The sequence below is a fragment of the Cryptomeria japonica genome, chromosome 6, assembly GCF_030272615.1.
Source record: "Cryptomeria japonica chromosome 6, Sugi_1.0, whole genome shotgun sequence".
NCBI lineage: Eukaryota > Viridiplantae > Streptophyta > Pinopsida > Cupressales > Cupressaceae > Cryptomeria > Cryptomeria japonica.
In genome coordinates this window covers 335,724,574-335,748,863 of record NC_081410.1, presented here as the reverse complement: position 1 = coordinate 335,748,863, position 24,290 = coordinate 335,724,574, and positions in this window count along the sequence as shown.

The window sequence follows — 24,290 nt, the reverse complement described above, 5'->3', positions numbered from 1 at the left end:
CCCTCAAGCAAGCCAAATAAGACAAGTACGATAGAACTACATGACTCCGCAAACATCCATGTGACTCAACTCACAAACACTAGTGACTCTAAGGAGAGAGTTTCATTGCATGGCTTAAGGTAGTTACCTTGGTAGGCCTCCATAGGTCCCGAGCCCCATCCTAGGTTATCTTGGTAACCTCTCTCGAACCTCCAGCTCCATTTAAGCCTCATGTGGACCCTACCAATCCTTTCGTGAAGACAAGGTGATAAGTTTTCCATTCCAGGCCTTCTCACCACATCCTGAGCCTATACAAGCACTCAACCATGTGTGAGGCATATTATCTTAATTAATATTCAATCTACCCACCCCCTAATAAATTATTAGGTTATCACTTCTTAATTGACTTTCGAGGGGTTATCCTGCCATCCACTTCGGGTGTTGCCCCCACTTGAAAGCCACTCTCTCTCATAGGACACTAATAGGAAAGGTCTCTCTATGAGAACTCTATGGCAAAATAGACAGCCATAGCTAATCCTGACAAACCATGGGTGAAGGATACGCAATCACTAACCCAGGATTGACCATATGGAATAAAACACACTATGGCTCATATCAACAAGGTTACACAACAACACCTGACCAAGGGGGTATAACAACATATGACATAATGACAACTCAACCAGAATTGCAATGAAATTAAGCTTGACTGTAAATACCATTTACACAAGATCCTAATACAAGCAATCTTTTCTTTAAACAGCCAAAAGCATAAAATACTTGCAATTAACGATTTTCCAGAAAATAAGAAAAACAACTATATTAACACAAGGAAATCAATGTTGTCATTTGTCCAATAAAGTTAAATAAAATCACATTAAAATTAACCCCCTAATTATATGTTCATGATTAATTCACAAATAAACCCAATTAGATTGTATCAATAATCTAAATTAAATTCCAAATTAAAATTATATATAATAATATAATATAATTACATAAATATATATATTCTTCGAATATAATATTATATAATTATATCACATTAAAATATATAATAAAAAGAAGATTTAATTTTGAAATATCTTTCATTTCCAATAGCATAATAAAACCATAGAAAATACTATATATATAATATTATTATTAGTATTATTTTTAAACAAATAAAAAATTAAATAAAAGAAAAAGAACCAAAATTATAAATTTCGGAGGGCAAAATTTAAAGAGGACGGTGTAGTTTTATTTTAATGGCTGCCCACCTGCTACCATATGGTAGCATCACTTGTTTACAAATAATAGAAAACTCCAATGTGCCCTAGTGGTCTAGACTTCATGCATCCTTACAAGGAGCCTCATGCAAGCCTATCTCTTGTGACCTCGGTCATCACAAGGAAGCCCACTCCTCCTAACATGCTCCAAAACAACAATAGAAAAGAGGCTCCAATTCAAATTCCAAGAAGAAATCCATAACTTCATCATGCAGCCCAACAACACATAAAACATACAAGGAAAAAGCATAACTAAAGAGCGCAAAGGGCTGAAATCCATTATAATGCAAAATGAGCCTCGATGTGGAAATCTATATCAAATAAGAGATATTCCATCAATAAAACATATCAAATTTTGTTGTCTTCACAATAATATCATCTTGTTGTCTCCACAACAATACTATCTTGTTGTCTCCACAGCAATAACATCTTGTTGTCTCGACAAGAATACCATTTTTCCATTGCAACATCTCAACATAAGAAAAGACTCAAATCTTCAACAATAAATAAGTCAAGAATGTTGCAACATAGAAAACATAAAATCGCATCAAATTGATAAATAACAGTAGCTGAAAAACATCTACAAAAACCCCCAAAAGAATCTGGAATGAAACAAAACTCGAGAATCCAAATCTGACTGGAAAAACAGTGAAAACACCAAAGACAGGCAGAACAATGCTTTTGTGGTGGAGAATAGCGCTTCCACACTTAAGTTTAGCGCTTATGCATTGCAGGTTAGCACATGTGCAGTTAAAGACAATGCTTTTACATAAAGGACATCGCATATACACCGAAGGACGGTGCAAATGCAACAATAGACAACACAAATGCATGTAAGGACAACACAAATGCAAAATCAATGCTTTTGCATAAAAGGACCGGAAAACCATAGAACTTTCGGCAGAGATAAAAAAATCAAATTTAAAACATTAAGCTTTGAAAAATATATACAAAGAGTCGCCCAAGAATGATAGATTTAAAGGGTATAAATGAAATAAATAATAAACACTTAAAAACCAAGATTCAATCGAAACTTCATTCACGACACAACCTCAGAAAGACACCAGAAGACTCTCAACAGTCCCAGAAATATAAATATTTCCCATAAAATATAGAATAAAGCCTTGTAACAAATTTATGTATTCACATATTTCCTTCCACACTATACAAACTATAGATTTATCTCCCCAAGTTCACACATTCAATCGAAAGACACAGTGCATACAAGAAAACTGTAAAACAAAATACAAAAAAAAGAATACATCTCCAACCTGCAACCCATGTGATGGAAGGAAGCTAAAGAAGAGCTCCCCAAATCCAAAAGCCAAACCAACAAGCTCCAATAGCAATCCAAGCCAAAAACCAAAGGAAAATCTTGCAGAGAAAGTTTTTGCAAAGAAGAAGCCAACCTGAAACACATCACGAGAATGAAAATAAAAAGCCAAACAATAACCAAAAACCCTAGCCTCCACAACAACCAATCAAAATATTCCAATTTATAATATATTTTACCAACACCACCATATAATATAATTTTACCTCCCTTTTCTAATTCAACCAATAAGAGAAGAGGGTAGGTAAGATAAATATAAATCATGCTTTTTACAATTAGGTGGGAATGTTCTATTATTTTATTTTAAAGTTTATTTATACAACTCACTAAACATAAAAGCCAAACTAATAAATAAAACATGAGCCATAATTAAATAAATCAAATGGGGAAACTAAATTAAATAATCCAAAGGCTCATAAATGAATTAAAGAACCAGATAAACATTAAGTACCAAATAAATATTAAACCATAGGCGATTAAATAAATAAATAAATAATTAAATACCAATAAAGGGTCAAATCACAAATAAATATAAAACCACAACATAAGCTAAACAATAAATATCAAATCATCATTAAAATAAATAAACATTAAATATCAAGTTATTAAATACCCAAAAGGCAAGGATCCAATAAATTAAATTAAACATTAGATAACCAAATAATCAAATCACTATTAATCAAAATAATTAAAATAAACATTATTAACTATTTAATCTCGCATCAATAATCAAATAATCACTCTTGACATGACGACTTGCGCCAAGACGTTGATGACTCACAGTGAGCAACTTAGACCTAGAGTATGTGAGGGGATCTTGTGTCAACTCTAAACCACATACCACTGGGGTTTAAAGACAAGCTTAGACCTGTGGAGCCAGGTGGAGTCAGTGTCTGATACCTACAAATCCTACATCCACAAAGCAATGATATGACATTTAAATATACATATTATAACAGACAAGGGTTTGAGAATCGCAATGACACATCCCGCTCGCAATGAGTGATGTGGCATTGTGTCTATTTTGAAGATGGTCATACAATAATCAAGGCCTCCATAACATCAACTCATCATAGATAATCATTAAATATGGTCAGTACATAAAAACATCATCAAGTGCATGATTAGTATAAATCATGATTATAGTACAACATGTAAAATCCATCAATACTTATGCTCCTCAAATCACATGATCAATATAGTCTTTCGATAATCAATCACATAATAAGTATATAGTATCTAATAAATCAGATGATCAATAATGATAGTATCAACATCATATAATTCATCTGAAATAGTCTATGCCCAATAATGTCTATCATACATGAATTAAAAGTCAACTCTAGTCAAAACAAGTCAAGTCAAGGGTGGACACTACACAGGTAGAATCTAGTAACAAGAGACTCCTAAAGATTATCAAGATAACTCTTGAGAAAAATAAAAAGTCTTGGGATTCAAAGCTGAAAACAACATTGTGGGTTGATAGGATTACTATCAAGAAAGCTATAGCAAAGTCACCATTTGAGTTGGTCTATGGAGTACAGGTCAGATTAATAGTAAATAACCTCTTGCCTGTGTACAAATTTATCCAAGAGAATGATTGGGATGTGCCTGAACCAATGGAAGAAAGAATGTAGCAGCTGGCAGAGCTCATTGAAATAAGAAATGAATCCCGCAAGAAGAATATGAAGCTACAAAAATAGAGCAAGTATCTGTTTGACAAAAGAACTTTACAAAGAAAGTTTAACATAAATGATCAAATTTTGGTTTGAAATGAAAGAGATCAAGACAAAGGAAAGCATGTAAAATTTGATTCTTTATGGCTTGGTCCTTATGCTATTGCAGAGAAAAATGGAGAAGATTCATATTTATTAGCCAACATGAATGGCGAAATGTAGGAGTTGCTAGTGCATGGATAGTTCCTGAAGCACTTCTTTGCATAAACTCTTTTCCATGCATAGTAGATTAGGATATGTATATTTGTAAATATTCCCTATGTTTTTTGAGTTGGTCTACTTCCCTAGAGAAATATGGATTCTCGTTTTGTGAATCAAATGTCCCCAACCAGAGCCACTATTAGGAGTGTCAATTTTTGCCATAAATCTGTATTTTATCTTTATTTCCTAGGTCCCTGCGGTTAAGGTTTTTCAGGTGGCTTGGAAGGGTTTTAACTTTATTCGCTTTCTTGAACTTGAACCTTCTCTTTTTCTCGGTGACTAGTTGTAGCAGGTTTTAATGCCCCTCCCTGATTCATCTCTTCTTTTGGTGTCATGATAGACCTAGTTAGACTTATTGATGGTATTTTGATCGATATGGTTTTATTTATATTTTTTATGCTAATGGTGGATGTTTCGGTGAATAATTATGACTCTATCTTAATTTTAGATGATATTGATGATGCTAGGTACTTTTTGTGGACATGTGCTATTTGATAATTCATGTGGATGACTGATACATTTTATAATTACATTGATGACGGACCTATATTTGATTGTTTATATGTTATCACTACTCTTGATGGATCATATTGCTTATGGGATTTTGATGATATCTTGGCTATGCTAGACCTATTCTATGATCATGATGATTGATTTGATATCATGGTGTATGTGATTGTCTTCTAGTGTAATCATGATTAGAGATGATGTCATATCACTCATTGCGAGCATGATATAATGTTGTGATTCTCTATCACTTGTCTGATCATTTATGATGTATATATGTTGTATTGTGTTTAGTGGTAGATGCAGGATTGCAGGTACCAGACATCAACTCTACCTGGTCTCAGGTTTAAGTGTGCCCTATCCCAATGGCAAGTTCTCAGAGATGGCATGTGTTTCTCTCTCATACTCTAGGCTTAGATGTTCACCTTTTCAGTTGTGTTGTGGCGTAAGTTATGGTTAGAGTCTTGTGTTGATGTCGACCCTTTTGTCAAGTTTCTCATGTTGGCATTATTTTCATTAATGTCAAGGATGCCAAGAGGCTGTAGAGAAACAAGTTATGCAATCATTCATGTAATTACACATAACATGTAGGTTATGCAGTAACATTGCTAGTTACAAAAAAAATGTACTACAGTGTGCAAATCAATGTTGGAGTTGATCTACATATGCCTCATAGTGTGTTGGACCCATCAGGTTTTTTTCAAGAGGACTACAAATTCACATCTATTGATCCATGGAAGTTCAACCAGAATGGCGGTTTGACTCGATGGTCTTTGTCACTTATCAGAGTATCATGCTTAACTGGAAAGGTTGAGTTGGACTCGAGTGGTCCCCATCTGTCCAGGTGTTTATATATGTACACATGTTGGTTGTTCGGTGGTTTTCTCAAGTTGTGTTGTGTTCGTGTGGGACCCATTATGTATGTGTTGGCATCCCGCTATCCCACACTGTAGAAGGCTAGCGTGACATAACTAGGTGGGCTAATAGATATGATAGTAAGAGGTTTCTACTTGCTATCTAGTGGCATCAAAACATGAGAAGAAAGAGATGCTTCCTGTCATCCTGCGACAGGATGGACATATGAAAAGTGATCATGCGGGGTTAAAAGGACAAGGAAGGAATTGAGCTTCCTGCTATCCCATAGCCATGACAACTAGAAACAAAAATTCTTCCAAGGTAAGTTTGAAGGAAAAATACGTGGCGTCCCACCATCTCACAAGGAGTGAAACTGATGAAGGATGAGCTTGCAGGGATACAAAGAACAAGGTAGGATGTTGATCCCGCTATCTTGCATGAAGTTAGGTTGAACAAGGAGACATAAGACGAGGAGAAGTGAGAGAAGGATCTCACTATCCTGCAACATGTAGAGGGATGAAATGAGGATCCTGTGGGGTGAATGAAGACAAAGAGAACAACCAAGTCTCTTATCCCACATAGGTTAAGAGATCGCATTGAAAGTCATATGGGCTAACTAAAGTGAAGAAATACATGTCCCCCGCTATCCCACGATGTCAAAGACCATAAGTTATAACTCTTGCAAGGCAAGATAAATTGAATAATTGTACATCCCACTAGCCTACATGGGTAAAGAAGGCTCATAAATGATGATGCATGATAATGAAAAGAAATAATGAATTATCCTTATTAGATTGATATTACATGTGATGGTTGACCAGATGACTTGGATGACAATAAAGAAGAATTTTGATGACATCTATGCATGCCAATTGGCACAAGGATTTATGTGGTGGATAACCGACCTTGATCGAGTAAGTTGATGAAGGAAATGGAGACATATGTCTCCCTATCTTGTCGATGAGAATATCTAATATGCAAAAGTTGGTGATAATGGATTTTAGTATGGTAGTTGTCCATCTTGTCTGGGTAGTTCGATAGAGGATGGAAAATGCATTAATGACGATCAAGTTGTAGATGGTTGAAGGGCTCAAGGTGATCGACAAAGGCAAAATCAAATCTATTGGACAAATTGAGTTTGCTAAATATAGCAATACAGTATAGAGAACTTTTAGAAAATAAGAGAAGATCCATTTAATGTAGATGGTCAATCCAAGAAAGAAAATCAAATCTACCATAGACCAAATCCCAGAGAGACAAATGAATTAATTTTAAATTACAGATTTGGAGGGAAAAAAATTCTTCTATTCAAAGCTAAGTGTGGAGGGTTGTAAATGTGATTTGGCATAGGTAGGTGTGGCTGTTGAGATAGAGATAGAGGTGCAAATAGAAATATCTCCATAAGTCGATTGTGTAGTGTGTGTGTGTGCTGAATTGACTAGTGTTGTCTCTGAAAGAAGATAGAGATATCTACAAAAGTAAAGAAAATAAGAAAAAAGAAATGAGAAATAGAGGAAGAACTTCTGCAGGCAAAGAAATTTATTCTCAAGATATGAGAAATTTGAAAGTGTTACAAAACTCATTTGTAACAAGGCTTTATAACTGCATTGTAAATTTTGATAATTATAGTAAATCTTTGAGTGGGTGCTCAGAGCAGGGGTAGGTTCTCCTTTGAGTAGGTGCTCATTAAATTAGGCATTGGTGCTCTTTGGGTTGTTTCCCTAAATTTTAGGGGTTGGTGCTCCTTGGGTTGGTTCCCTAAAGTTTAGGGGTTGGTGCTCCTTGGATTGGTGCCCTAAACTTTGTAATTTGTTATTCACTATGAGGCTGGATTGGAGCAGTAGACTCCAACAACTATTCTCATTGAGGTTTTTTTCCACATTGGGCTCTCCTTGTATATTATGTGTTGTGGTTTGATTTATGTACGTGTGTATGTTCTTAATTAATTTGTAGTTTCAGCATTTGCACACAAAGTTAAAAAATTTGAAACACATTAATTCACCCCCTCTTAGTGTCCATTTGTGTTCTTCAATTGGTATCAGAGCCCTAGGTTCCCTTAGTGAAAATATTCCTCTAGCTTGGGTAGATCTTGTCTTGTGAACACAATGGATAGAAATGAGTCCTCCTCTAGAGCACCTATGTTTGATAGCACCAGCTATGCCTTCTAGAGTAGAAGAATGGAAACCTACTTGTCCTCTTTAGGGTTTGATGTCTAGATGTTAGTAAAGAATGGATATACACTTCCATCAACTCCTCCTACTGATCCTAATGCTAAATGGGAATATGAAAACAATGCAAAAGATAAGAATTCTATATTAAGTGGCCTATCTAATATAGAGTTTTTCAAAGTCATGCACTGCATCTCAAAGGTCATTTTGAAGGACTATGAATGAAGGAAGAAGAGAAAATAGCTGAATATATTTAAAGAGTAGATAAAATTGTAAATACCATAAGAGGACTTAGAGAAGAAGTCAAAGATGAAGTTATTGTTAAAAAGGTACTCAAATCTCTCAATCCAAAGTATGACACCAAAGTCTCTGCCATTAAAGAAGCTAAGGATATGACCACCTTCTCTATAGATGAATTGTTTGGCTCTCTGTCATCCTATGAGATGAGAACAATAAGTTGAGAATCATCAAAGAGAGAGGGTGACTTAAATACCACACAGAAAGTAAAATAACATGCTACAAATGAGGTTGAAAATGACTCATATGATATTGTAGAAAACTTTGTTAGAAACCTCAAAAGAGGTCCAGGGAAGTACAAAGGTAAGTTGTATTTCAAATGTTTCAATTATGGAAAGATTGGACACTTTGCATCTAAGTTTCCTTATGGAGAGAAGGATGAAGATGAAAAGAAAAACTTGAAGGCTCTTGGCAAAGAAAAGATGAATAATTCTTATAGGCCAAGGAGGAAAAATTTCAGGAGAAAGAGAAGTCTCTACACATTTGAAGATGATGCCTTTGATGAAGAAAGTGTATTTGAATATTGTTGTGTGAAGGTCAAAGATAAGTCAATCTCTTTATGGCACAAGAAGAGTTATTTGATGAACATATTGTTGATGATGAAGAAGAGGAAATTGAAGCTAAAGTAGACCCTGAAGGTGAACTTGTGAGTACACTAGAAGAACTTAGAAAAGTTAGAAAGGAATATAAAAAGTACAAGAATGTTGCTATTGACAAACAAGATCTACTAAAAAAATCACTTGAGGATTCAAAGACAACAATTTCTTAATTGAGAATCTAGTTGGAAGAAGTGAAAAGGATGTATGAAGTAACAAAATCAGATTTAGAAAAGAAGAATGAAGAATGTCAAAAATTGGAAGATCTTAAAAATCTAAGAAAGGAATTGGAAAAGGATAAGGATGAACTCAACATGAGGATTAAGTATGGTGGCAGCACTAAAGTAGTAGACAAATTGTTAAATAAGAAGAAGCACAATAAGGACATCAATGGTGTTGGATTTCAAAATAGACAATGTTCTAACAGTAAGGTTTCATTGGGCAAGGAGATACACTTCACCTCTTCAAGTGAAAGTGAAGTCAAACCAACATTCACTATCAGCGAACCCAATGAGAAGAAGATATATGCTGCTGCTACAAAGAATCAATCAATGAACTAGCATGTTTATCCTAAAAGAAAAGTGAATGTGGAAAATGGAGGCTTCACAAAGGTCAAGGATACAAGAAGGAAAAGCTCAAGAAGATCAAACTATGCTGCTCCAAGGAGACCAGTGAGAAACAACTTCAACAATGATTGGTATGTACCTCAATTCCATGGCTATTGCTATAAATGTAATACTTATAGTCATAGAATTGTTGATTATAAGCTTATGAATATATCTCCACCTAGTTTTGAAAGTAGAAATTAATTTTCTGCTATTAGGGATATGAACATTATTTGTTATCAATGTAATGGGTATGGGCATAGGAGTTATGAATATAGAAGAAATGTATCTCATTCCTACAATTGTTTTTCAAATTCATCATTCAATGTAAATGTTAAATGTTATCATTGTCAAAACTTGGGCCACATTGCAAAACTTTGTAAGCTAAGCACTGCTAAGAAAAAGAAGATAGTGTCAACATTAAAACCAAGAGTCAATTCAGATCAATAAACAACAATAGAGAGAAAGATAGATTCAAAACAAGTTTGGGTGGAAAAATAGAAAGATAAGGCTAAGTCAAGTTTGATTGTTCAAACTACCCTACATGCTGAAAGGAAAAACTTGTGGGTAGTAGACAGTGGTTGTTCCAACCACATGACTAGTGATAAGAAGAAATTTATTAAGCTTGAAGATTGGAATGGAGGCTCAGTAAGGTTGGAGACAACTCATCAATCAAAATCAAGGGTAAAGGTACACTAAACATTGATCGAAAGCTGAAATCTCATGATGCTTATTATGTGGAAGGTTTGAAACACAATCTGCTAATTGTGAGTCAAATGTGTGACAAAGGATGTGAGTTTACCTTTGATTCCAAGGGTTGTGAAATCAGAAAAGAAATTAATGGTCAACTAGTGGCAAAAGGTAAAAGAACAGATGGAAATGTATACAACTTGAAGGAATGTTTTGAGTCTCAATGTATGATGGGACAAGTTGATGAAAGCTGGTTGTGGCATAGGAGGTTAGGACACATTAATTTTGAAAATTTGGTCAAAGTGAGCAAGAAAGTATATGTAAGGCACATACCACAAACTATCAAACCTGCAAGCACCTTCTATGATGAGTACCAAAGAGGGAAGGAAACTAAAGTAAGCTTCAAGACAAAAGAATACTCAACTACAAGACCTCTTGAGCTTGTGCATACTGATTTGTGTGGGCCTACAAGAACAAGAGCCCTAAATGGAGAAATATACTTCATGTTGCTTATAGATGATTTTTCAAGAATGAGATGGGTCACCTTCTTGCAAGATGACATTTGAGAGATTCAAGGACTTCAATAAAATGGTTGAGAAGGAAAGTGGATACAAGATAAAATGTTTAAAATCGGACTATGGAGGTGAGTTTAAATCAAATGATTTTGAAGATTACTATGAGAGACATGGAATCATAAGACAATATTCAACTCCTATCACACCACAACAAAATGGTGTTGTGGAAAGGAAGAATATAACAATCAAAGAGATGGAAAGGACAATGTTAAATGAAGCTAATCTTACCGACATTTGTTGGAAAGAGGCAGTTCGGAACCTATAAATTTCACATCATTAGCCCAAATTTATGGTGCACAGAGGAGTCATCTCAAGAATGGGCCTCTCAAGGAACTTTTTGTGAAAATAGGAGGGTTAGCAATTGTAGGACCTAACACGCAAGAGCCTTTCTCATTAAGTATGTTTACCCTAAGGGCTAAGGGAATGTACTGGGCACTTTGTCAAGTTCTAGGAGAAGATGCTGAAGAAAATATGCCAAATCATTACTTGGTAATGATTGTCCAGATTTTGAATCCTTCTCTTGCTATCACATTTGATTATGCCTCTTTCATTGCCAATGCTATCCATGGAGGGTTGAGAGGAATAAAGAATGGAAAGGTGGACAGACCTTTCAGATGGTACTCACTCTTAATGTACCTTTTTCTCTTCAAAGGTGGTGATTATTTCGCCAGTGGACTAGACCTAGTTAAGGAGAAGGAAGGAGAAAAAATGCAAGTACAATTATGGAGTACTCTATTGTCATGGGACAGAGAGGATGCTAGTTTCTTAAAGTTTGATAAATATTTTGAATCCAAAATAAGGACTCTCCATTGCTCTGATAACCCAAGAGTCCCCAAGGTTCTTCTGGAATTCATAAGGCCAAAAGAATTCGCAAAGAACATCAAAATTGTTCATAACTAGGGCGACATCTATTTATATCTAGTCTCAACAGTTTTCAGAGTTTTTGGTTTCAGGGGTACTCCATTTTTGTTACCTTACCAGGTCCCTCTCAAAGTGGGAATAGCGGAGATCCTTAGGCAAATTGGTGACCTACAAGAGGCAGAGTTAACAGGCAGAGGTAAAGGGACTATTTTCCCTGTAGCTACCATAGCCCACCAATTTGTAATAACAAAGGGAGGTTGGAATTGCTTTGAGGATTTCCTCAAACCTTATCATTTATCCACTGCAGTGTCCAGGTGTGTTGATCCAGAGGATTTCTTCAACGGTGTGTTTAGGAAAAAGGTAGCATGCAGAGGTAGGCCTCATCAATTCCAATTTCCTAAAGACCTCATCAGGAATGAATTTGATCTAGATGAGTAGGAACTAAGGAAAGAAAAGTGGGTGGCTTATAAGAAAGCCTTGGATTTTGTGCATCAGTTTGATGCTAGATATGACCCATTGTCTAGCTTCTTCCCACTAGAAGAGAAAATAAAGTTTTTGATTGTTTGCTTTGAGGATGTGATGCAAACACTGAAGGAGAAGAGGGAAGCCATGATAAAGAATAACCCTGAAAAAGCCAGAATGATCCTAAGCAGGTCAGCTTCCAGCAAAGCAATTCCTCCTGATGATTACACACTACACAAGAAATCAGGTTACAGTATGCTAGTGCCTACAACAGGGGAGCCCTCTACATCCAAAGGAAAGAGGAAAATACAAGATGTCATTGATATCCCAGACAACCCAAAGAAGCAAAGGGTGGGGAAGGAAGTGCAATCATATACACCTTTGTATTCCCCATCCCAATCCCCTATCCATATAGGAGATGAACAAGCGGTAGCTGAATACCTCTTACAATTGGGTAGTTTAGGAGAAATTGCAGACACCTATGATGAAGTGGAGGAAGGGATGCCAGAAGAACCTATTGATGCTGAAATGGACATTAGCTATACTGAACTTAAAGGCCAGGAGTGGGATCCTGAGATTAAAAAGGCAAGTAGTGCCTTTCTAGCTGATGACAATTTTGTCACATCGGAAGCATTTGTGCAATTCATTTGGAAATAGCATATAGATAGATATAATGCTAGATGTGAGACAAGAAAGGCTGAGTAGCCCAATAAAGATCCAGCCTCAGTGGAAGAAGAAATAAAACAAGAGAATTCAAAACCATCACCCCTGAGCAGGGAAGAGATATGGTAGCACAAGCTGGAGTGCTTATCTTACCAGAGTGGGACATTGCAGATGCCCTTGTGTTAGATGCAGTAAGAAAAGAGACTAAACCCATGGAAGGGGTAACTTTCAATAAAGATAATGCTGCACTAGTCATGTGGTCTCTCAAAAGAAATGAGAGCAAGAAAGGCAAAGATACCCCAGGGTCAAGGTACCTTGGTGGAATGATGGTAAAGAGAGTGCAAAGTACAGGGATAGTAGAAGCTGCTAGCACTGTGCTAGAAACTGCAAAATTTAGTGTTGCAGTGGCAGAGAAGGAAGCCAAAGAAAAAGAGACCCTCCAAATTAAGTTGGAAACAATTTTAAAGGCCTATAACAGTGCCAAGGAGGAGGTAAGAGGTAAAGATAGCATCATTGCTAAATTGCAGAGCCAGTTGATGGGACAATACCAACAAGGTGAGTCTTCAACACTGATGATTTCCTCTTCTCCTGCAAGACCTCCACCTACTAGTCCCATCATTGAACTTCCACCATCTCCAGCACCCTCCAGTTCTCAAATGATTGAGATTACTCCCCAGGAACTAGAAAACCTGAAACAAGCTCAAGCCTTATATGCAGGGAAGTATGAGGAGAAAGTAAGGGCCACAATCTCTAGTTTTGCAGATACAATAAATGCCTCATTGCTTTACAACAATGTGGGAAAAATTATGGAGATGTGGAATGAGCTGAGGAGAGATAAGGCCATTTTGACACCCATTTTTGACAGATGGAGACCCAGGGAGCAAGATCTAGAGTTCATGTGTGTATCCTGTGATGAAGCAAGAGCTAATCCTATTATCAAATCCACTTCTGATGTCGCTAAAGTCTTAATGCAATTGGCAACAGAAGTGGATAATGTGGATAGAAGGGTTAAATTGCTTAAGAAGGAATACACTGATCAAGTTTGTGAGTTGTTCCCAGGAATTTTTGCTAATCCAGATCAGTTAAAAGACAAGCAGATATGGCTTAAGCAGATAGAAGCCAAATTGTCAGCAAGAGTCAAAGGAATCATTGATCTTGATGATACTTCTTTCTTTGTCGTGACAATACAAGAGATAGAAAAAATTAAGTCACATTATGGTTTTCTTGATTCAGAAGTCAACAAACTGAGGAATTCTTGGAAAAGGTTGACTAAAAATAAAGATGATGTGATTAATTTTTCATGGCCGACAGAAGAAATATATAGTGAGTGGGCAACTAAATATGCCACCCAGGATCCGGAACAGTTGGAGAGCGCCCCTGAAAAGATAGAAGAGGTTGCAACAGAATAACAGGTTGAAGTAACTGCAGAGGCTGAAAAGTGCTTGTAACTGCTTTTGCGAAAAGCTTGTAACTTCTTTATTTTGTAACAAACTCTCCTCAAAAGGTCCGAAGCTTTGTGCATCCATGTGGTTATAAATGGATACTAGGACTAGAAGAAAAGAGATCACAAAATTTTGTAAGAAAACACTGCAGAAATTTATCTGAGATTTTCTAAGTCTAATGGAGAATCAGAATTTATTGTAATGTTTCTTGAAACTAAATATCAATATACAGGCCATCGGTTTTGAGTAAAGTTTTGTGTTGTCTTATAGTTTGTTCACAAATTTATTTACTGTATTCATTCTGAATAATCTAGGGTTGTTCTGTTTGAAATGGAATTGCAAAGCAATTTTAGTATAAGTGTTTGTTAGCTTTTCTCTTTAGGAGAGAAATTAAATACGCGGTATCACTCATATCAGTAAATTCTTTGGGAGGAACTTTGAATTTTGAGGACCATAGCTTAGTTTGGGATTCTTGAATTCTTGTATGTGTCAGGCGTATATAAGGATTAATGAAACCAAGCCGATGGGAAGTATAAAGATGTATTGTTTAAGGAGTTTTATTTGAATTTAGATGACTCTGTGACCTTGGATAAGGCACTGGTATTAATTGAAGTTGTTTATTGCATGCTTTGTTGATCGAAATGCTAAATTTAAGTACAATTTCCATCCTTTATTTTCAGTTGATTTCAAGGTGAATAAATCCACTGATTTTCTGGATTGGTTTGCTGTGGGTTTATGTTTGAAAGTGTGAATTTAATTCACAAAGGTATACCCACCTGGGCTCCGAGGAAGTCCGAAGTGTAGAAGGTCTATCCAAACCTTGTCATATGTTGTCTTGAGAATTTCTTTATCTCTGTTGTCTCTTCTGCACCAAGCTTGAATCATATTATTCTAGGGATATTAAAGGGAATCAGATTTTGAAGACAACAAAAGTGGCGACTCTGCTGGGGAGAGTTATTACAAAGATATAAATACTGATCTGTGCCGATATTTGTAAAGAAATTTGTTGTGTGTTTGTGGGTAAGACTGCTTGTTTTCATTTTTCCCATAGTTTTGTGGGTGGCGACTCTGTTACTATTGAACCAGTCGTTGTGAGATACAAATTTTCTAGAAGAAGACAAGTGAGATGCAAGGAAACAAGAACATGAGATCATTCATGAAGAAACATCCTCGTGAAACCTTGCAAGAAGGTCTACCAGAACAGTCACGAAGAGGTCAGAAGAGATCTGTGTTGCATGAGCCATCAAATGCTGCGTGGGTGCAGAAAAGCAATAATACTGGTAAGATGCCTGATCAACCTGTCTATGCAAAGTCTAATTCATCTTCTAGAGATTCAGAGCATGATATTTTAGGTTTCCATTCTGGATTATTTGGAAATATTGATGATGCACCTATTTTAAATCAAGATCTATCTCATGCTAGTGTTTCTGCAAAAGATAGAACCAGCTCAAATGCAATTAGGCACTCAGTTCCTAGGACAATAGATGGGAACATTAGTTTAATTGACATAGATCAAATTAATGCATCTAACTCTGAAGAAAACTTCCCTGATGAGGATAAGATGTCTCAAGAGATTGAAGATTTGAATAAAAGAGTCCATCATTTAATCTCCCTAAGAGCCCAAAAGGAGGCAAATAAGGAGAAGGAAATCAAAGCCAAGTTAATGGAAAGAGATAGGCTTCTTAGACAGATAGCTGATCTTAAAATGCTTGCTAAAGAAAAGGAAAAAAGTGATGAGGAAGGCCCTGTGATAAGGGAAATCCTAATCCCTAAAAATAGACAAGCTTGTAAGTCAGTAGCTTAGCCAATTAGGGAAGTATTTAATGACTCCCAGCTTCCTAAAGCTAATTTAGATAAAGGAAAACAGAAATGGGTAGATGATGGAGTAGAATCTAAAACTACAGTAGAGATTTGTCATAGGATTCTAGCACATGAGAGAGAGATGGAAAGGATGAGGAAGGAAAAGGAAGACCTCCAAATGGAACTGGAAAAGGCTGAGTTGGAAGCAGTGAATTAGGAAGTTAAAAGAAAAATTAATTACTTAAAGGCTCCCCCTATTACATTCCCATCGGAAGATCTTAGCAAGCCTAATCCCCAACATATTTCTGTTCCTCCGGTCAATACTCAACCTACAGTACATGCTAATATTGCCTCAGTAAGTCAAATACCCTTGAATAAACAGTACACCCAAGCACCTCAATCTCCAATTCCAAAAGCTAAAATGACCATGGGAAATAATAGTGCTATTGCCCCTTTTCAAAGAAGGTCAATCAATCTAGAACAATATAGGCAATTGTTTTTTGATGGGATCCCAGGATATCCAAATCATGTTCCTACTGAGCTAAGAGACAGACTCCATAAGTTTGCTGGGAACAATGCAATTAGTGCTGAGGAACATCTGAAATCTTTTGGGGATTTAATAAATGATTATGAGATAGCAGATGAAGATGTTATTATGAAGTTGTTTGTTCAATCTCTCGTTGATGATGCAAGAGATTGGTACAGAGGTCTTCCAGTAAATAGCATAGGTTCATGGGATGATTTTAAAAATTATTTTCAAGAACAGTATGGTGATAAGACTAATGTGAGTTTCATGCTGAATGAGTTCAATAATATTAGAAAATCTAAAAATGAAATAGTCACTGATTTCAATGCCAGATTCCAGAAAGCTATGCACAGATTGTATCAAGTGATGAGACTAGATGATAACATGTGTCTTAATACATACTACAATGCATTTGATTCCAAAATGGCCTATATTTTGAGAGATAAAAATCCTCATAACTTAAGGGATGCTTTTAGAATTGCTATAAATGTAGAAAGTAATAGAAAAGCATCTAGAAAATTAGGAAGAAGGACAGATGGTAGATTATGGCATGAAACCAAACAACAACCTAACAAAGTTGCTAAGGAGGATGATAAAATGGAGAAACTGGTTATTGCTATGAAAGATTTGACTGCCAAGGTTAGCAAAAATGATAAGCCCCATTATAACTGGCAAGATAGACCTCCTAGATTACATGATATGCCATACAATACAAATTGGAAGGATGGTAAACCCCAAATTGAGAAGCCCAAAATTGCCCAAAGTCAAGATACACCGGATCCTTTGAAAGGGAAAACTGTTAACAATATAGAAAATACTCCTTGGTGTATTGCTTGTGATGGACCACATTCTCCTCATCAGTGTGCAGTGGCTCAAGCTTTGGAAGAATCTATGAGACCTGAAGCAGAGCCTGACATTAATATGTTTGAAATTATTGTAGAAAGTGATGAGGAATCTATGCAAAGTGAATACAGTGATGTGCTGGATAATGAAAGGTTAGTGTAAGGACAGTTAGCCTTAGGTTGGCATCCTACATTGAATGTGGTAACAATTGAAGATGAAGAAGTTCATCTTAGGAGGCCTAGTGAGGAAGAAGTTAGAAATCTCACTAAGGCTGCAATTGCCAAAGCAAAACATAACTATAATCTGAGAAGCACCAAGAGAGACACTGATCAAGGTGAGCCAGGTTCTATGTTTGTAAAAGAAGTCACAAAAAAGGGGGCATCAAGCAGTGCTACTACTATTCCTAAAGTTAGTCAAGAGAAAGAGGAACAAGTTAAAGATTTACCTAAAGGTATAGATGACAAAAATGTTGGTGATGTACAAAGAGCAGAGACAGTGAAAAGGGCCAGTCAACTCAAAATAGAAAAGGTTAAGGTTAATACTGAAAAATCTAATAATTCTACATTTGATATGGCCCAAGCTTTAACTCAAATGAAAGTCATTGTTCCATTAATAGAATTGCTAAAGATTAAAGAACATAAGGATGCAGCTTTGTCTTTATTCTCTAGTATATCTGATAGTGACATGGCATTACCCACTGGTTTGGCTAAAGTTGGAAAGGATCAAGAGTTCCAAACCCCAAAGGTCTATGTTGGAACCACTATCACTCAAGAGCCTTCTCAGGTAGATCCCTTCTATGTTACTTTGTTAGTCAATAACCGGTTGATTAAAAACTGCATGATAGACTCAGGAGTTGCTGCTAATGTAATGCCCTATGGTGTTATGAAAGAATTAGGGTTATCAGTAACCACTGTGTATGGGAAATGTTATGCCATGGATAACAGAGAAGTGCCTGTGATAGGTACAATGAGAGATGTAGAAGTAAAAATAGTAGCATTTCCTTAAGCCACTTAAAAAATGGATGTTATTGTTACTGATACTAAACCCCACTATGGTATGTTACTATCCAGGCAGTGGGCAGCAGCAGTAGGGGGAAATGTTCAACTGGACTTATCTTATACTACTATCCCTATTGGTGGCAACCAGGTCAAACTATACAGAGAGCCGTGAGCTCCTAAGGTAATTGAAAATGTGGACCCTAGTATGCTTAATTGTATGATTGATGTAGATTTAGATAACTTTAGGCTTCAACCAATCTCACCTCAGTTGAAGAATACTGACCCAATTGTAGTTGAGTTACAAGCACAGTAGTATGGGTTGTGGTAGATGTATTTTGATGGAGCTTTCTCCAAAGAAGGATCTGGAGCAGGGGTTCTTTTTGTGTCCCCGTCAGGTATAACTTTTAAGTACTCATTTTTATTGGCATTCCATTGCACAAATAATACTGTAGAGTATGAAGCCCTATTACTAGGACTTGAGGTTGCAAAAAAGCATGGAATCCAACTGTTGAAAGTAATGGGGGATTCATAATTGGTTGTTTCTCAGGTGAGATCTAAATATGCATCCAAGAATGATAAATTGAAGCAATATAAGCATGCTGTTTGGGATGTTATTGAACATTTTGATGCATTTTCTATTAATTGGATAGAGCGAACCAAAAATATTATGGCAGATTTCCTAGCTAATGTTGCTTTAAAAAATGATGATGCAGCACTAACCGGTATTTCCACTATGGAGATAAAATCTAGACCTGCTATCCCTGATAATGTGTACAATTGGCAAGTTTTTGCTGATGATGAAGACATTCTTAGGTTTATCCAATGTGTTGATGATTATGATGGACAAAAGATTGATTGCAATGCATTGGTGGAAGTAGTAGATAATAGAGAGACAGTGTTTGGAAATGATGTTATCCAGTTGGAAACCAATGAGATACCTAAAGGGTTGGTGGAGCTGGAGAGCATGTTTAGTTACAATGATAGTCATTTACACTAGCAATCTACCATTAAGTTAGAAGAGTTAGAGGAGGTAAACTTGGGGACAGAATCATTCCCTAAGTTGGTATATATTGAAAAGAAATTACCCCCTCATGTTAAGATTAACCTTATCAATTTATTGAAAAGGTATAAGCATGTCTTTGCTTGGTCTTATGAAGACCTAAAGGCATATAGACAAGATCTTTTTTAGCATGAAGTTCCTTTACTTCCAGATGCTAAGCCTTTCAGACAGAAATAGAGACCTATCAACCCCTTATTAGAAACTAAAATGCAACAAGAATTGACTAAATTAAGAGAAGGGGGGATTATCAAACCAATAAGGCATTCTTCATGGGTCTCCAATTTGGTCCCAGTAAGGAAGAAGAATGGAGACATCAGATTATGTGTAGATTTTAGGAATCTGAATGTTTCTTCCCTAAAAGATAATTATTCACCCCCAAATATGGAAGCAATGCTACAAAGAGTGACAAGTTGTGATCTTTTATCCATGATGGATGGTTTCTCAAGATATAATCAAGTGTTGGTAAAGGAGTCTGAACAGTTTAAAACAACTTTCACTACTCCATGGGGAACCTATGTAAATGTGAGAATGCCATTTGAATTAAAAAATGCAGGAGCTACATTTCAGAGAGCTATGGATGTGGCTTTTAAAGAATTCATGAATATTATCATGGTGGTTTACCAAGATGATCTAACTTGTTTCTCAAAGAAAGCTGATGATCATTGTGGACATCTAGAGAAGGTGTTCGATAAAGCCCTGGAATTCAGTGTGTCACTGAATCCCAAGAAATGTCATTTTGGGGTCACCGAAGGAAAGTTATTGGGACACATGGTTTCCAAGGAAGGGGTAAGAATAGACCCTTAGAGAATTGAAGCAATCAATAGGGTGTCTGAACCTAAAAATGTGAAAGCTATCCAATCCTTTCTAGGCAAAGTAAATTTTGTCAGGAGATTCATTGCAAACTTCGCAGAGATAGTGAAACCTATTGTCAAATTGCTTAAGAAGGACACAAAGTTTCATTGGGATCAAGAAGCTTCAAAAGCTTTTGATGAGATTAAGAAGGCAATCCAAGAGGCACCAGTGTTGAAATCCCCTGATTATAGTAAGCCTTTTTCTCTATTTTCTTTTGCTTCATATCACACGGTGGCTGTAGTACTATTACAAAAGGACAATGAAGGATATGAACATCCCATAGCCTTCTACACTAAGTCTTTGCAGGCAGCAGAACTAAAGTATGAAACCATGGAGAAACAAGCTTATGCCCTAGTTAAAGTTATTAAGGCTTTTAGGCCATATTTAGTGAATGCAAACATTATCGCCTATGTCCCACATGCTGTAGTTAAAGATATTTTGTCTCAGTCTGAGGTTACTGGAAAGAGATGTAGATGGATTAATAGAATTCAGGAGCTCAACTTGGAGATAAAGATCACCAAATTGGTGAGAGGTTTAGGCTTGGCTAAGCTCATGACTGAGTCAAATCTCATGAATGTAGAAATACACAATGTTGAGGTTAGAGATGTTTTGGTCACTAGTATTGAGAGGCAACCCTGGTACGCAGATATAATCCAAGTTTTGAGAGGTGACATATTCCTAGAAGAAATGACATACAATCAGAAAAGAACTTTGAAACTCAAGTCCCAAAAGTATGTGCTCATTCAGGGTGATCTTTTCTGGAAAAAAAAAGATGGAGAGTTACTAATGTGTTTGGATGAATATCAAGCTAAACAGGTGTTGATTGAAATGCATGATGGAGTATGTGGAGGTCACTATTCTGCTAAGACTACTGCTGGTAAGATAATACGGGCTGGGTATTATTGGCCTACTTTATTTAAAGATACCCATGCATATGTTTGGAGATGTGATCCATGTCAAAGATTCTCCTCCAAGCTTAAGTATGAAGGAGCCTTACCCCTAAATCCAGTCTCTGTAGAAGCTCCTTTTGTCCAGTGGGGTATTGATTTCATTGGAGAAATTGTTGAGAAGTCAGGGAGAGGTCATGGATGGATCATAGTTGCCACTGATTATTTCACCAAATGGATAGAAGCCATCCCTATAAGAAGAGCTACTAGTAAAATTGTCATTGATTTCTTGATGGATAATATTGTGACTAGATTTGGAACACCTGCAAAATTGGTAATGGATAATGCTATGTGTTTCAGATCAGAAGAATTTGTAGGCTTTTGCAATAGTCACGGTATACTCATGTCATACTCATCACCTTATCACCCCCAGAGGAATGGACAAGAAGAATCCAGCAATAAAAGCCTGTTGAATATCATCAAGAAAATCCTTGAGGAGAATAAAAGATCTTGGGATCAAAAGTTGAAGTTAGCTCTGTGGGCAAATAGAATAACAGTCAAAAAATCCATTGGAATGTCACCTTTTGAGTTGGTTTATGGTACCCAAGCTAGACTGCCAGTAAATAACCTTCTTCCAGTGTATAAGTTTTTGCAGAATGAGGACATGGAGGTATCTGAACCAATGGAAAACCGAATGATCCAAATTGTAGAAATGGAGGAACTTAGGACTTCTTCCCATAAGAAAAATCAGAAGATCCAGTTGCAGTCAAAGTATCTTTTTGATAAAAGGACATCACTAAGGAAGTTTCAAATTGATGACATGGTTCTTCAGTGGAATGCAAAAGGACAGGATAAAGGGAAGCATAAAAAAATTGAATCACTATGGATTGGCCCTTTTGTGGTTTGTGACTTAAATGGTAAGGATTCATATTTCTTGAAGAATATGGATGATGAAATGCAAGAATTTCTAGTGCATGGACAATTCCTGAAGCATTATTTCTCTTAATGTCCATGCACGGTAGGTCCTTTGTTTGTACATATTTTGTTTTCTTTCCTGCTTTTCTGGTTTTGGTCTGTGTTTTGGTCTGTTTCTCCAGAGTTCCGAGTCTTCTTGTGTTGATCTTGCAATCAACCATCCCCAGTCAGAGCCACTGTTATCACTGATTAAAATTGGGTTTTTCTTTTCCCATGATTGGCTATGGTATGTTGAAATTTTCAAGTAGGGTGTAATTCCAAGTGCTTCAGCTTTGTTCTAGACCTTAAGGGTTTAAGGGTTTTTTATTTTAGATCCTATCTTATTTGTTTTAAACCCTCTGGTTTCTAATCTGTCGTTACTTTATTCACTTAAGTTATGGGTCGTGGGGTCGTAGGAAGTGTCCCCCCTTGTTATTTGCCTAGGTGGTTACGTTGATCAATTGAAAAATTTTATGCCTTGTATGTTTTTCTTCTAAAGTTGTCGGGCCCAGTAACTAGTGCGCATCTCACGGATGGATCCACGGCTCGTGCTATTTTGCTGGGCAAAGTTGCGCATAGTTTAAGACCAGCAAAGTTGTGAAAACCACATGGCATGCCACGTAGATGGTCCAGCTGGTTGTTGACAGCGAGTAAAATGGCGGCACATGGCACAGGTCACAACAATTAGCGGGTCAGGACTAAAGGCTGAAAGCTGGGTCCCAGAGGTGAGTCAGGTCGCAGGTGGAGATGACCTAGCAGGTACAGCTGTTAACAATTTATTGAAGCCCTGTAGTTTCTTATTGACAAATAAGAAGGCGAATGACAGAGTGACAAATCAGCGCCGCAGGTGACTGGATGCCAGGTGTTCGTGATGAGTCAGCGGGCCCACCCCTCCTGAGAGCCTTTTCAAAGGATTAAATGCCGATCAACTTCAAAGATGATCCAACGGCCCGCGCTATTTCGCAAGGGTAAAGTGCTCACTCCTTATGCCCACGAAATAGCGAGAGTAAACGAGAACCGTCCACGTGTCATGATGATGACCTGGACAATAGAGCTGTTGAGATGAAAGTGGGGCCCCCATGGTTTCCTTCTGGTGAATGACAGAGTGACAAATCAGCGCTGCAGGTGACTGGATGCCAGGTGTTCACGATGAATCAGTGGGCCCACCCCTCTTGAGAGCCTTTTCAAAGGATTAAATGCCGATCAACTTCCGAGATGATCCGACGGCTCGCGCTATTTTGCAAGGGTAAAGTGCTCACTCCTTATGCCCACAAAATAGTGAGAGTAAACGAGAACCGTCCACGTGTCATGATGATGACCTGGACGATAGAGTTGTTGAGATGAAAGTGGGGCCCCGTGGTTTTCTTCTGGCGAATGACAGAGTGACAAATTAGCATCGCAGGTGACCAGATGCCAGGTGTTCACGATGAATCAGCGGGCCCACCCCTCCTGAGAGCCTTTTCAAAGGATTAAATGCCGATCAACTTTCGAGATGATCTGATGGCCCGTGCTATTTCGCAAGGGTAAAGTTCTCTCTCCTTATGCCCACAAAATAGCGAGAGTAAACAAGAACCGTCCATGTGTCATGATGACATGTGGTCTAAGAAGAAAGTGTGGGCCCGCCAAGGTGGAAACGTCGGTATAAAAGGAAAGACACACGGCTAGTATTAAGTGGAATGCGAAGGGAATTTCAAGGCCAATGATTCGATGCCATGTGGTATTATGTAGCCAATAAAAAAGTAGGACCCAGAAAAAGACCAAAGCCATCAGTTAATCTAACACTTGATCAAATTTCTTTTGATCGAACGGTTGGTGCTATTTCGCAGAACTAAGCTAGCCGATAGTTATGCTTCGCGAAGTTGCGAAAGAGAAAAATGGAACACTTGCAGGAATGTTGTGACCTGTTGGAGCAAAAAATATGAATTCTCATATGAATTCAATTTTGAAGGGACGGTTGGAGCATGCGGAATCAATGTTACAGTTAAGGCCTTGAGTACAAATATTTGATTTCCTAACTACCAAGTGAAGATATCTTTTAAAAGATTTTACAGAAGAACAGACGCAGAGTTATCTTCTTTAGATACAGAGCAAGACAGTTCAATTGCAGAGAAAATTCCTTCAAGCAAAGATCA